Raw genomic sequence first — 14,567 nt, forward strand, 5'->3', positions numbered from 1 at the left:
ATCAATCCACATGTTGTGAACTAGAACTACCATGACACAATCTACTTTAGGTTTATTAATAATATTTTACACTTGGTAGCACTTTACAGAGACCTTTTAAACATTCTTTTCTTAATCATAAAAACTACTTTACACACGTGTTAATATTTGCTTCATTTTATAATTGGGAAAACACATTCAGCTGGGCAACTGCCCAAGGTTAAACGATTAGTAAGTGATAGAACCTGGATTCAAACTCACCTCTAGCACTAGGTCCAATAGCTTTTTTTCATAACACGAAGACATTTCTCATTATGCCACACAAGTAATGTCTAAATATAATTTGAGGTACTAGAATAAATTCAGATTTATTTAAATAGAGTTTGACAACACATAATCATTATCTTTTGTAATGATTACTTTCTCTATTGTAGAATATATAATATTGTATTTTAAGTGTTTCTATTGTTTACTTATCTATTTGGGGAAGGAGACTGTCAAGGGTGGAGAGTATGTCTGTTGTATCTAATATGTGACCTAGCACAAAGTAAATTCTAAAATGGTTTGATGTGTGAATAATACAGTGACTTTAACTGACATATCTATAGAGTATTTCATTACTTTTTAATATTTGTAATTGCTGTCTACTGTCTTTATTGTGTGGAAGATGTTAAAAGCTGCCATACTTTTCACAAGGTACTTATTTCAACTGTCATACGAAAAAAAAAGCTGTAAGCCAGAGAACAGGCGAATTCACAATAATGGCTGAAGTCTGTAAAAAATACTCTCGGTAATTTATTGACAATGAGATTTTTTAAAAATCAAAGGTATAAAAGATCTGCATCGACCACTTTTATATAATGACATGTTTACAGATTCAGCAACTACAGAACACACATTCTTTTCAAGTGCATGTGCAATATTCACTGAGATAGTGTGTTGGGCTAAAAAATCATTCTTAATAAATTTTAAAAGATCAAAATTTGACAGAGCAGGTTCTCTGATCACAACAGAATTTAACTAGAAATTGTTAAGAAAAATATATCTGGAAAATCCCCCAAACATTTAGAATTTAAGCAACTAATTTCTAAGCAGCCCATGGATCAAAAAAGAAATCACATGGGAAATAAGAAATACTTTGAACCGAATGACAATGAAAAAAAATTGTGTGTGTGCCTCTGTGTGGGTGTGTGTGTGTAAATTTGTGAGATACTGCTAAAGCAGTGTTTAGGAAAAAACTGATAGATTTAGGTGCTTATTTTATAAAGAAGAGAGGTTTGAAATCAATTATCTAGTTGTCTCCCTAAAGAAACTAGAAATGAAACCTAAGTTAAGCAGAAGGAGGAAAATAAGAAAGGAATCAATTAAACAGCAAACAGAGAAACCGGAGAAAATTCACAAAGTTAAACATTGGCTCCTCGAAATGATTGCAAGCCCTCTGAAATGCTAATTTAAAAAAGAGAGAGAAAATACAAATTATCAATATCAGGAATAAAGGAGAGGTTATCCATTCAGCTCTTATAGATATCAGATGTAATTAGTATTAAGAATGACATTATGCAACAAATTTAAAGGGATAAAAGTTGGAAGAAAACAGTAAAATTGCCTCAATTTAAACATGACATGAAAATACTAATAAGTGTAAAAAGCAATATCTAAAACTAATAAGTAAATGGAAAGATCACAAGATACAAGTTTTAACACACAAAATGTAATTATATTCCTCCATATCAACAACAAATGTTTGGAAAACAATTTTTTAAAACTTTTACTCACCCTGTGATCAAAAACAAAAAAATATTTGGGAATAACTTAAACAAAATACACACAAGTCCTCTTTTTAAAAACTACGAAGTATTTCTAAAAGAAATCAAAGAACTAAATGAGAGGTTATATACCACGTTCACTGAAAAGACACAATATCGTTAGGGTGCCAATTCTTCTCCAATTGATGTATAGATTCAATACAATCTCAGTAATAACCCAAGCAGGATTTGTCATATACACTGATAAGATGTTCCTGAAATTTATATGGAAACGCACAGGCAAAACAGTCTCGTTAAAAGAACAAATTTGGACAACTTGCATTCTTTGACGCCAAGACTTACTAGCCAAGGGAGTTACAACTATGAAAAGGGTGGGAGGGATAAATAAGGGGTTAGGGATTAACAGACAGACATTACTTTATATAAAATAGATAAACAGCCAGGGACCAGCTTGAAGGGGCTCCTACTAGACAAGGAATAAATTCTGGGACAAGAAATAACCAAACGGGGGAGAAGAAAATGCTCTTCCTTAGAGCGCTATTCTAATGAATGTAGAAGAAAGAAAATCATCAAAAGATGCTGAAACCGGTGGATGAAAATTTTAAAGGAACAAACAGCATTTACATGATTTCAGTTTATTTCCCTACACTTATTAAATGAAAAAGAAAACAAAAACTTTACAATAGGGAAGCCCAGCTGGCATCACCTTAATGATGAGCAGTGTTAGAACAAATTCACACCACGTAATTCCTGATACGACACCCTGGCAGGGACACAATATCACTACTGCGGTATTGCTGCCAAAAATGGAGAGCTTGAAGGTACTAACGAGGACTATCAGACAAACCCCAAAGCAGAGCCATTCTACAAAGTAACTGATCCATAACCCTTCAAAAATGTTAGTCAAAACAGTCCAAAAAACTGATTAAAAAAATTGTTCTAGATTAAAGCGGACTAAAGACCAAATGCTGTGCATGACTGGACTGATCCATTACTAATCATCATTGGCTTAGATCCTAGATCAGGGGAAAATAGCTATAAAATAAATTAATGGGACAGTGATGGAATTTGAATATGGATTGTGCATTAGACAATGGTATTGCATCAATGCTAAACTACCTAATTTCAATAATTGTGCTGTGATAATATAAGAAAATTTAATTTTAGCAAGTACATACTGAAGAGTTACTATAAAAGGACAGTATTTCCACAATATCCCCAACTTCTACTTAAATGATTTGGAAAGTAAAATATAAACATACATAGCTGACCTTGAACAGTGTGAGGGTTAGGGACACAGATCATCCTGTGCAACTGAAAATCTGCATATAACATTACAGTCAGCCTTGTGTATCCTCAGTTCCACATCGTGGATTCAAACAACCATGGATTTTGTAGTATTGTAGTATGTTCTTTTGGAAAAAATTCCATCTATAAGTAGACCTGCACATTCAAACCCATGTTGTGTTGTTCAAGGGTCAGCTGTATATATTTTATATATATATATATACACACACACACAAACACACACATATATATGTATATATATACATCTATGTTTATAAATATACATGTGACTATAAGTATAATATAGATGTAAGATTAAAGTACAGAATATATATAAGTTCTATATGTACATTTCACATATAAATGTAGAATATATATAAATTTTATCATATATTTTTATAAAAATACATTATATACCCACGTAAAGGTAAATATAAATGATAATAAATTAAATGGGGGCAAATGTAAACAGTGGTGAACATGGATTAAAGAATATTCAGAGTCCCTTCTATTGTACTTGTACATTTTCTCTATGTTTGCACAACAAACTATAAACTAAACCAAATTTTAAATTACAAAAAAATAGAATATTTGTACATGTACATGATTTTTTTCATGCCCAGCCCAGCACATAATTGGTGTTCAGTATGTTTTTATAAAAGATGGACGAATAAAGCTATTTTCTTATAAGTATAAAAGCTCTTTATAAGTTAGGGGGAAAAACTGTGAAACAGTGAAGATTTTATTAAAAATTTAAAATCCATTCTTTATAATTTGTACCACATTTTTCAGTCCTCAGATACTCATATCATAATACACACCATGCAAATACTTCTACCTGATCGGACAAAATTGAGCACAAAGATAAACATGTCAAGTTATCCCCCCAAATCATTTTGATTCTTCCTCCAGTGGATTTAACGCTAAGTCAAAAGGCTAAACAGGCAGTCGCTTTCTACCGAATGTAACAAACTAGATCGTAATTCTCTAAGTCTCAAAGGTTGTACAGCTTTTCTCTTGTGTTAAATATTCAACATCTCAAAAAGGTTTAAGGATGCCTTTCAGAATAATTTAACATCACATAATCTCTATTTTCTGTATAATGATTCCTTCATTTTTACTCCCTGATGCAGCATGTAACTAAATCCGTAAGAAACCCAGTTCGCAATCACAGCATCCAAACCTTTGGGCCAGGGTACATGTTTGTCTTCATGAGGGTTTGGAAATCATTCATGAGTATCTCAAAATTTGAATAACAAAAACATAATTTTTATTACTATTTTGAAAACTATTTCACAAACCCTTGGGCAAGCTAATTAAAATCAGCTTCCTCGTATTTTGAAAGAATGGTAATTACAGAAAAACAAAGATATTATTTTGTGAGAAAAATATTGTTCCAATATCCTAAAGCTACCAAGAATTTTATAAATAATCTGCTTGTCTATTTCTATCATAATCAAGGCAGTTCTTATTAAAAAGTACATTTGAGAGCTCAAAAAATATCAAAACAGTGAAAACGCTAGTTAACGAGGAAACGATGTAAAAGATGCTGGCAGTGTTTACAGATTGCCTCCCACATGCCAGGCACTGCACTCACATGAATATGCATATATGGACGACTTGTCCCCCAGTCTCATAGCCTCCTCCTTAGTGCTTGTGAACAGGCACAAAACTTGGAACCCTGGAGCGAACCTAATCCAACCTGAAGGCAGACGTGGCTCAGTAATTTAGTGACAGTATTTATGCCTGCTCTCAGTTGTGAAGACTCAGTAAGCTCTATCTCCATAAAGGAAGTGTGGGAAGGTATTCCTGGAAAGGCAGCAGCAAGAGTGAAGGCAAAGAAGTAGAGAAAGACATGGCTGTCTGGGAAACTGCAAAGAGTCTGACCAGCTTGAGGAAGAAGCTGACCAGGGGAGTGTAATGGAAAATGAGACAATAGCTTATCAGGGACCTGATTATAAACTGCCAAGAATACCATGGCAAGGTAGCAAGGATTTTGGTTTATATCCAAGCAACTATGGAAAACCAACTGGGAAGTTTTAACTGAGAGATAACATGATCATATTTATAAAAGAACACTTACTCTGGTGGGTAATATTAAGCGCATTCAGAATAGTCATAGTTTCAATGTAGACAGTTTGAAGGCCTGAACTAAGTCGGTGACTGAGGAGAATACTAGGGGAATACACTATGTTCCCTTCTCTCCACAAAAGTAAAACACCACAAAAACGGAAGTATTGGAAGGTGGCCTCCGATTGGTGACATTGAAGAAAAGAACTGAGCTTTGGGGACAGATCCACACCTCAGAGAGATCACTGCCTTCCTCCCACCTGAGTCCACACAATAACCAAACCATGTCATTTTATTTCATTATTGACATATTGTATAAGTTTAAGATGTACAATATGTTGATCTGATATACTTCTTTATCACAATGTGATTACCATCTAAGTAGCTTTAGCTAAAATAGCTATCACATCCCATAATTACCATAATCCCATAATCACCATCTTTTTTGTGGTATGAACATTTAAGATTTAGCCCCTAGGCAACTTCGAAGGGTGTATTACCATACTGTTATGCTGAGCGTTAGATCTCCAGAACTTCTTCATCTTCTAGCTGCAAATCTGTACTCTTTAACATCTCCCCAGTTCCCTCACCACCCACCTCCGGCCCCTGGTAACCACCATTCTACTCTCTGTTTCTACAAGTTTGGCTTTTTTAGATTCCACATATAAATGAGATCATACAGTATTTGTCTTTCTCTGTCTGACTTATCTCGCTTTGCACAGTGTCCGCAAAGTCCATCCGCGTTGTTGCAAATGGCAGGACGTCCTACCTTTCTGTGGAAGGCCATCAGGCCCATCTCTTTTTATTTATACAGCCCTGCCCCCATGTCTCTTTTCAGGGATGTGAGCAGGCCGCCACTGTCTGCATAGCCTGCCGCACAGTGTTCACTGTACGGTGGTTTCCCCAGGTGAGCCCCGCGATCCAGACCCAGGGCAAAGTATCAGGAAGCCACATTTTGACCACAGAGTCAAGCTTCATTTTTCAACTCAGCTTTAGCAATCATAAAGCTAACATTTTCACCTTGATCTGGAGGCCATCCCTATTTCCATTTGATTCTCAGAAAGGAAAATCGATTTCACAGGACTGGATGACTAAAGGTGGAGATAAAGAGAGGGGAAGCGAAGTCAAAGGCAATCACTACATGTAAGCCTCCCTCAACAGCTTCTCCCCGGCAGTCACAGAGAGCTGCAGTTCAGTGAAAAGGTCAATGATTAATCCAGCTCGGAAAATAAATTTCTCTCTAACATGGCATCTTTGGTCTCAAAGGATTCAGGCAGGAACGCCTTGGCAGGACATTCAAGGAAAGAGGCCATGCCAGAATGTACATCCTCAGCCCACTATACTAGCAGAAGGCAAGCAGCCCTCCGTCTGCTCCCTACCCATCACTCCTCCACACTCACTCAAAGTCACAGCTAAGGGAAACGCCTTGCCTTTATTAACACCACATGGCTCTTGACTTCCCTGCAGGTAGGCTGAGGCCTGAAACCCCCCCCAAATTAGGGACCCACCCAGCAATGATTCACATTTCTGAGAAAGCACTGGTAAGATATTAAATGGCATGCAAAAAGTATTTGTTATTTAAAGCAAAATTAACTGTCACGGACATCTCACATTAAGACTATATATGAAATATGTCCCATTTTTTTCCTTTTTCACAATTAGGACCTGAAATCTACATGGGGCCACAATCCAATATGCCATCATCTGCTGGCTCACATCTTTTCTAGCTCCCTCTAGGCCTATGTCTTCGTGTTGTGAAATTCAAAGCTATCCAAAGCAATTGTGTGTTGTGGATTGCAAACTTCTCAGTGAACTTGCTGAACTCACTATTTTTTTGTTCATAATAATATTGAGAATTAGGATAAACGTCATATGATATACCAACTAAAATCAATACAGCATTTCAGTAAAGTATGGGACATGTCATCCTAATACACCCTGAGGGATGAAGCTTTTAAAAAAAAATTAATGGTTAAAGAACTAGGTAAAAAGATCAGGAGGGAGGGTGCAGCTCAGTGGTAGAGTACATGCTTAGCATGCACAAGGTCCCAGGTTCAATCCCTGGTACCTCCATCAAAATAAATAAATTAATTAAATAAACCTAATTGCCTCTCCCCCCAAAACAAATTTTTTTAAATTAAAAAAATACAAAAGAACTAGGTAAAAAGGATAAATGCATGTCTTTGCTATATTTGATGTCAGTAAACAATATCACACACAAAACTTTAATTGCAATACTGACTGAAAGACATTGATGCATTATGTATTTTACTATTTCTATAGTCTGGAATGTCATTAATTTAAGAAGAGTTCATTTGCATTTGAACTACTTCTTGCTGCTCCTAATGTAAAATGAAGAAATTTTTTGCATAGTCAATTTCTTCACTATTTTTCACAAAAGTGAACTCTGTTTTTTCTCCTCCCAGGAGAGTATAGATATTGAAAGTGATCTCTTTCAACTTGGCTGTTTTTCTTCAAAGACATCATTGGATTTCAAAGAAAGTATTGAGTCACCTGGCACAAAGCCATCAATCAACATTTGTTGAATGAATTAATGACTGACCACATAGGATCCTGACTCATCCATGCAGAGAAGAGGAAAGGAAATTTGGGTAAAAGAGACAAGATAATAACTTTCTTTTAATGAGCAAGAGTCCTGCTCTTAAAAAGAGAAAGGAAATAGTAGAAAACCAGGAGAAGATAATCACCCAAGAGCTATTTTGTCATGCAGTTCCACATATAAATGCACATGCAAACTAACCTTACCTATATCACACTTCAAATAAAGCTAAAGTTGGAGTCTGTGAAAGCTCTACTAGTAGGAAAGGCAAGATTTTTACCAATGCTTTTTTGTATCCCAGAATACATTAACCAGGTTACTGCTCTTTATTTCAAAAAACAATGGTCAATCAAGAGGTTCTGATATTCAAGAAAGAGGTATTTGGCGAATGCACTCGTCTAGGATTGACATCTGTATAGTAACCATATGTTTCTTAGAGGAAAACATAATTTGAGAGTCTAGAAAGTACACATTAAATTCTTACTAATATATTTATATTGAAACTTTTTTCGTATTAAATACTGTTACCCAATTTACTCCACTAAGGAGTAGAGACTATTTTATCAGGTTTATAATTTCGATAAATAATAAGCTTTTTGTATCATACTCACAAGAACTAGATAACACAGATGTTTCAGAAATCTCCCATGTTTGGAATGATAGACTGAAAGGCTATGGTTGCTCTCAAGCTTAGCTGTTTTACACCTCATAATGAAATACTGTCTCAGGTTTGGTTAACACTATATTGCATCCTAAAAAATAAAAAATAAATAAAAATAAAAATGCCTCATGCATTATAAGGCAAATAACTTCATAAATAAATGATCAAAGATATTCTAGTTACCCATCACATTTGCAACATTTTAAGTTTATCCTTAAAAAATGGAACTGACATTCAAAAGAGAAACAGCTGGTAAAAATTAATAAATACTCTATGATCATGTATATATCTTGATAAAAGTTGGTTTATGAGTAGAGAAAGTCCACTAAATTTTGTTAGTGATTTTCTTTTTTGCTTATCTGTATTTTTCAAAAATGTTCTTATAATACAAAAAAACTTTGAAATTATATTCATGTTCAAGATTTATAGTAATCATTTGCTAATTGAAAATTAAAAATTAAAGTCACTTTCATTTTAATTTCAAGAAGAGAGGCTCAAGATCGCGTGCTCCTTTGTCTATCATGAGAAGTCTGAGTTCTGGAAAGCTCTCCGTTCCCTCCTTTGCTGCCAATTTAGCAGTTGCTTCTTTTGTTCATTTCAACAGCTCAGCTGCCTCTTTATTCCCTGAAGATCAGAGATGAAGCTCAACTCTATGAATCATTGTTACTTGCCACATTTTATTAATTTGACCTTACTTGGTATTTCTCAGCTGTGGGTCTCATTCAACTTTTCAAAAAATCTTTTTTTAATTGAAGTATAGTCAGTTTACAATGTTGTGTCAATTTCTGGTGTACAGCATCATGTTTCAGTCATCCATATACACACATATATTCATTTCCATATTTTTTTCATTATTGGCTACTATAAGATATTGAATACAGTTCCCTGCGCCATACAGAAGAAGCTGGTTGTTTATCTATTTTATATATAGTAGTTAGTACCTGCAAATCTCACACTTCCAACTTATCCCTTCCCACTCTCTTTCCCCTCTAGTAACCATAAGACTGTTTTCTACGCCTGAGTCTGTTTCTGTTTTGTAAATAAGTTCATTTGTCATTTGTCTTTTTTTTTTTTTCAAGATTCCACATATGAATGATATCATGTGGTATTTTTCTTTCTCTTTCTGGCTTAATTTCACTTAGAATGACAATCTCTAGGTCCATCCACACTGCTGCAAATTACATTACTTTATTTTTTTAATGACTGAGTAGTATTTTATTATATAAATATACCACAACTACTTTATCCAGTCATCTGTCACTGGACATTTAGGTTGCTTCCATGTCTTGGCTATTGTAAACAGTGCTGCTATCAACATTGCGGTGCACATGTCTTTTCAATTTTGAGTTCCCTCTGGATATATGCCCAGGAGTGGGATTGCTGGATCATATAAGTCTATTTTTAGTTTTTTAAGGAATCTCCATACTGTTTTCCATAATGGCTGCACCAAATTACATTCCCACTGACAGTGTAGGAGGGTTCCCTTTTCTCCACACCCTCTGCAGCATGTGTTTGTAGACTTCTGAATGATGGCCATTCTGACTGGTGTAAGGTGATACCTCATTGCAGTTTTGATTTGCATTTTTCTGATAATTAGTGATATTGAGCATCTTTTCATGTGCCTATTGGCTATTTGTATGTCTTCATTGGAGAATTGCTTGCTCAGGTCTTCTCATTCAACTTTTAATTTTTTGTGCTTAGCAGAAATAGAACCCATTGAGGATGTATAGCTGCAACCTTTTGTAGGCCCCCACCTGAAGGCTCTAGAGAACAAGCCATAGGCTGAACTGATAAACAAGCTGTGAGAAATGTCACATAGCTGGCTGGATAAGAGATGGCCTATTTAATGTATCCAGTATGGACAGCTGGATAGCCAATGACGGGTAAGATCCTCAGAGGAGGACAACCTAAGATAGGCACAGCCGGCTGGATAAGAGACGGCCTACTTAATGAAGTTTTGTGACGAACTTTAAAACAATCTGTCCTTGATCATGTAACATCCTGTGTTTACTGCATGAGCCTGGGAATCTAAATAGCTTAAAATTATTAACATTGTTATAACTTAGATGATACTTGAGGCACCATGCATGTTCTATATAAATCCTTTTCTAAGAATCAATAAACAGAACTGCTTCGCTTCTCTCCGCACAGTGTTCATGTATACGTGGTATCGCGCCACCGACACCTTTCTCCTAGTGACGTGCCTCCCCTTTTGGAAAAACCCATGTGCTGAGGAAGACAGCAGTTTAACAATTTGACTGAATGTGTTTGGGCATCTAACCTAGAAGGAACATCAGGCCTAAACTCCAGATTATAGTTACGGGATGGTGATCTTATCAGTTTTTGTGCTTACAAAAGTAAGACATTCTTCTTTTTTTTTTTTACATTTTTTATTGATTTATAATCATTTTACAATGTTGTGTCAAATTCCAGTGTAGAGCACAATTTTTCAGTTATACATGAAGATGTATATATTCATTGTCACATTTTTTTTCTCGGTGAGCTACCATAAAATCTTGTATATACTTCCCTGTGCTATACAGTATAATCTTGTTTATCTATTCTACAATTTTAAAATCCCAGTCTATCTCTTCCCATCCCCCACCCCTTTGGCAACCACAAGTCTGTATTCTCTGTCTATGAGTCTATTTCTGTTCTGTATTTATGCTTTGTTTGTTTGTTTGTTTGTTTGTTTTTAGATTCCACATATGAGTGATATCATATGGTATTTTTCTTTCTCTTTCTGGCTTACTTCACTTAGAATGACATTCTCCAGGAGCATCCATGTTGCTGTAAATGGCGTTATGTTGTCGGGTTTTATGGCTGATTAGTATTCCATTGTATAAATATACCACCTCTTCTTTATCCAGTCACCTGTTGATGGACATTTAGGCTGTTTCCATGTCTTGGCTATTGTAAATAATGCTGCTATGAATATTGGGGTGCAGGTGCCATCCTGAAGTAGGGTTCCTTCTGGATATAAGCCCAGAAGCGGGATTCCTGGGTCGAATGGTAGATTTATTCCTAGTCTTTTGAGTAATCTCCACACTGTTTTCCACAGTGGCTGCACCAAACTGCATTCCCACCAGCAGTGGAGGAGGGTTCCCCTTTCTCCACAGCCTCTCCAGCATTTGTCATTTGTGGATTTTTGAATGACGGCCATTCTGACTGGTGTGAGGTGATACCTCATTGTAGTTTTGATTTGCATTTCTCTGATACTTAGTGATATTGAGCATTTTTTCATGTGTCTATTGATCATTTGTATGTCTTCCTTGGAGAATTGCTTGTTTAGGTCTTCTGCCCATTTTTGGATTGGGTTGTTTATTTTCTTCTTATTGAGTCGTATGAGCTGCTTATATATTCTGGAGATCAAGCCTTTGTCGGTTTCATTTGCAAAAATTTTCTCCCTTTCCATAGGTTGTCTTTTTGTTTTACTTATGGTTTCCTTTGCTGTGCAGAAGCTTGTAAGTTTCATTAGTTCCCATTTGTTTATTCTTGCTTTTATTTCTATTGCTTGAGTAGACTGTTCTAGGAGAACATTTTTGAGATGTATGTCATAATATTTTGCCTATATTTTCTTCTAGGAGGTTTATTGTGTCTTGTCTTACTTATGTTTAAGTCTTTGATCCATTTTGAGTTGATTTTTGTGTATGGTGTAAGGGAGTGTTCTAGCTTCATTGTTTTACATGCTGCTGTCCAGTTTTCCCAACACCATTTGCTGAAGAGACTGTCTTTATTCCATTGTATATTCTTGCCTCCTTTGTCGAAGATGAGTTGACCAAAAGTTTGTGGGTTCATTTCTAAGACATTATTTTCTTAATTAATAACTTAAAACAATTTTTGTGCATTGGGGTCAATGGGTGCCTCAAACTCTACACAAGGATACTGAAAGGAAGAGAGCAGTCTCCTCTTGCTCCTTTCTCTTCCTCCTCCATAAAACACCTCATAACCACCCAAAGTATTTAGACCTGTGCTACTCCAGTGAAAGTCTCCCTGGTTGGTATAACCATACTTTTCACAACTGGGTGGAGCTTGCCACATAGGTAACAAATTTATATTGGCCACAGTCTTTTTATTCCCATACTGATACCACAAGAGTCTGAAATGGGATTTCCAGATCACCTCTGTGAAGTGAAAAAATGATGAGAGAAATTGTAGCCCAGGAAAATGAAGCAACTTGACAAGCAAGGTGTCTTGGGTTGTTTCTTTTCAGCCCTGGCCATCCCCACGGGGGGCTGACAGCTGAGGGCTCCCTGTCTGCAGCTCTGCCAGCAGCTGGTAGAGTAAATCCTGCAATCCTGAATGTGCACCACACAAGGACATAAAGATGATGGCAGAGCCAGAGTTAACTTGGGAGTCTACTCACTTCAAACCACTTCCTTGCACTTCGCTGGCAGAGCACTGAGCCAACATCAGCCAATAATCAAGTGCCACACAAGCTCAGGGGCAAGGTGGCCAGAGACAGAAACAAAACAGAACAAGAACTCAGAGGTTAACCACACCCTCTTTTATTACCTTTTTCAATGTATTTGCACTTTTATCATGGTAATTCGTGTACCTCATTTTAAAGCTAATACTACAAAGCTTATTTTTTAAAAAAGGGAGTCTTGGGGGTGGGTATAGCTCAGTGGTAGTGTATGTGCTTAATGTGCACGAGGTCCTGGGTTCAATTCCCAGTACCTCCATTTAAAAATTTTTTTTTAATTAAAAAAGAAAAGAAAGAAAAAAGGGAGTCTCTAGCATAGCTATTCAGACCTCCCAGGCTTTCTCCAAAGGAAATCAGTTTCAGTTCTCTTTACCTGTTTCTTCTAGTATTTGTCTCCATATTTTTAAATGACAGGCTGACGTATCTTTTTCTCGATGTGATTGTTTCAGATATTATCTATCAGCTTCCTGTAATGAAGGATGAGGATTTAGCTGTTTTATATTCTTATAATCTCAATCTCTCTCACTCTCTCTCTTTTCCTGTTACCAGCTTTTGTGCTTACAAAAGTAAGACGTTGTTTTCTTGATTAGTAATTTAAAACAATTTACTTCTCCCTGAATCACCCCTTCCAACACCACAAATACTGTATCAATTGTCATAGCTCACGTTAATGTGACAAATATTTCCCACAGCTGATTCACATCATGAACTAACATTTTGTTCTTCCTGGAGTTAATTGCTATTTTTTTCATTTGTCTTGTTTTTTTATACATCTATCACTAATTCTTCCCCAAATTCTCTGACAGAACTATAAAACTTCTCCCTATATATTCAAACATACTTCCTAATCCATCAGTTTCATTTTATTTCTGTTGACTGCTTTGCTCCAGGACCACTCCCTCCTCCTGCTCAGCTTGGTCCATTGTCACACTATGCCTGCTGCTCAGCTGTTGCCACAGTATTGTCTTTACCATCATCCTGAGATTTCCAAAGCCTCTCTCCCGTGGACTCACTACTTTCTGGATCGCAGACCTTTCTCTTTCATCTTCCTCTCTGCCCTTTCATTGCAAAGACCATCCGTTCTCTTCATGAGAAAAAGTGCTTGGAAGATAAATTTTTTTAGAACTCCCATATCAAATGGTCATATGCTGGCTGTGTGTGTAACGTACAGTTTAACTGGCTATTGAATTCTAGGTTGAAAAGTTATTATCCAAGGCAGACTTGATCCTTTGTCCACTAATTACCATTGTTGTTGTGCAAAGTCTGAGTCATTCTGATTCCTGTTCCTTTGGACATGTAGTCTGTTTTATTTCTCTCTGGAAGTGCTTAGGATCTTCAATTTTCCTTGGTATTTTGGATTTTCACAATGAAGAGGCTCAGCATGAGTCTCATTGACTGTGCTGAATACTTAGGAGAATCTTCCAATATAGGAACTCATGACTTCAGTTACGTGAATTTTTCTTGTATTGTGGCTCTACTTTGCTTCTCTTCATAATCTCTATCCTTTTAAAATGGCAATTGGTTGTACACTAGATCTCCTAGCTTGACCATCTACTTCTTTTATATTTTATTCTTTCTCTTTTACTCCATACTTTTTTACTTTTTGTTTTATTTATTAGAAAATTTCATTAACATATTCTAAATTTTACTAAATTTTTCATTCCTTCTAATATTTTTAACTTCCAGGAGCTCTTTCTTTTACTTTCCCTCTACTTTTAAAGCATTCTAGGTTATTTCCTGAGAATATCAATGTTGTTTTATTTTTTTTAATTTTTCTTTCGCTAACTGCATTTTTCCCCTTTTACTCAAAATTCTCAA

The 14,567-nt window shown here is 35.9% G+C and overlaps 1 non-coding gene across 1 annotated transcript; it reads left to right on the forward strand.

The window, feature by feature from the left end:
- The first annotated feature begins 12,935 nt into the window (after window positions 1–12,935).
- On the forward strand, window positions 12,936–13,008 carry TRNAI-AAU (transfer RNA isoleucine (anticodon AAU)). Its single transcript has one exon. It is a non-coding gene; the product is annotated as a tRNA-Ile (tRNA).
- The last annotated feature ends 1,559 nt before the right edge of the window (window positions 13,009–14,567 follow it).

Source organism: Camelus dromedarius, chromosome 13 (genome assembly GCF_036321535.1).
Source record: "Camelus dromedarius isolate mCamDro1 chromosome 13, mCamDro1.pat, whole genome shotgun sequence".
In the NCBI taxonomy this organism is placed as follows: domain Eukaryota; kingdom Metazoa; phylum Chordata; class Mammalia; order Artiodactyla; family Camelidae; genus Camelus; species Camelus dromedarius.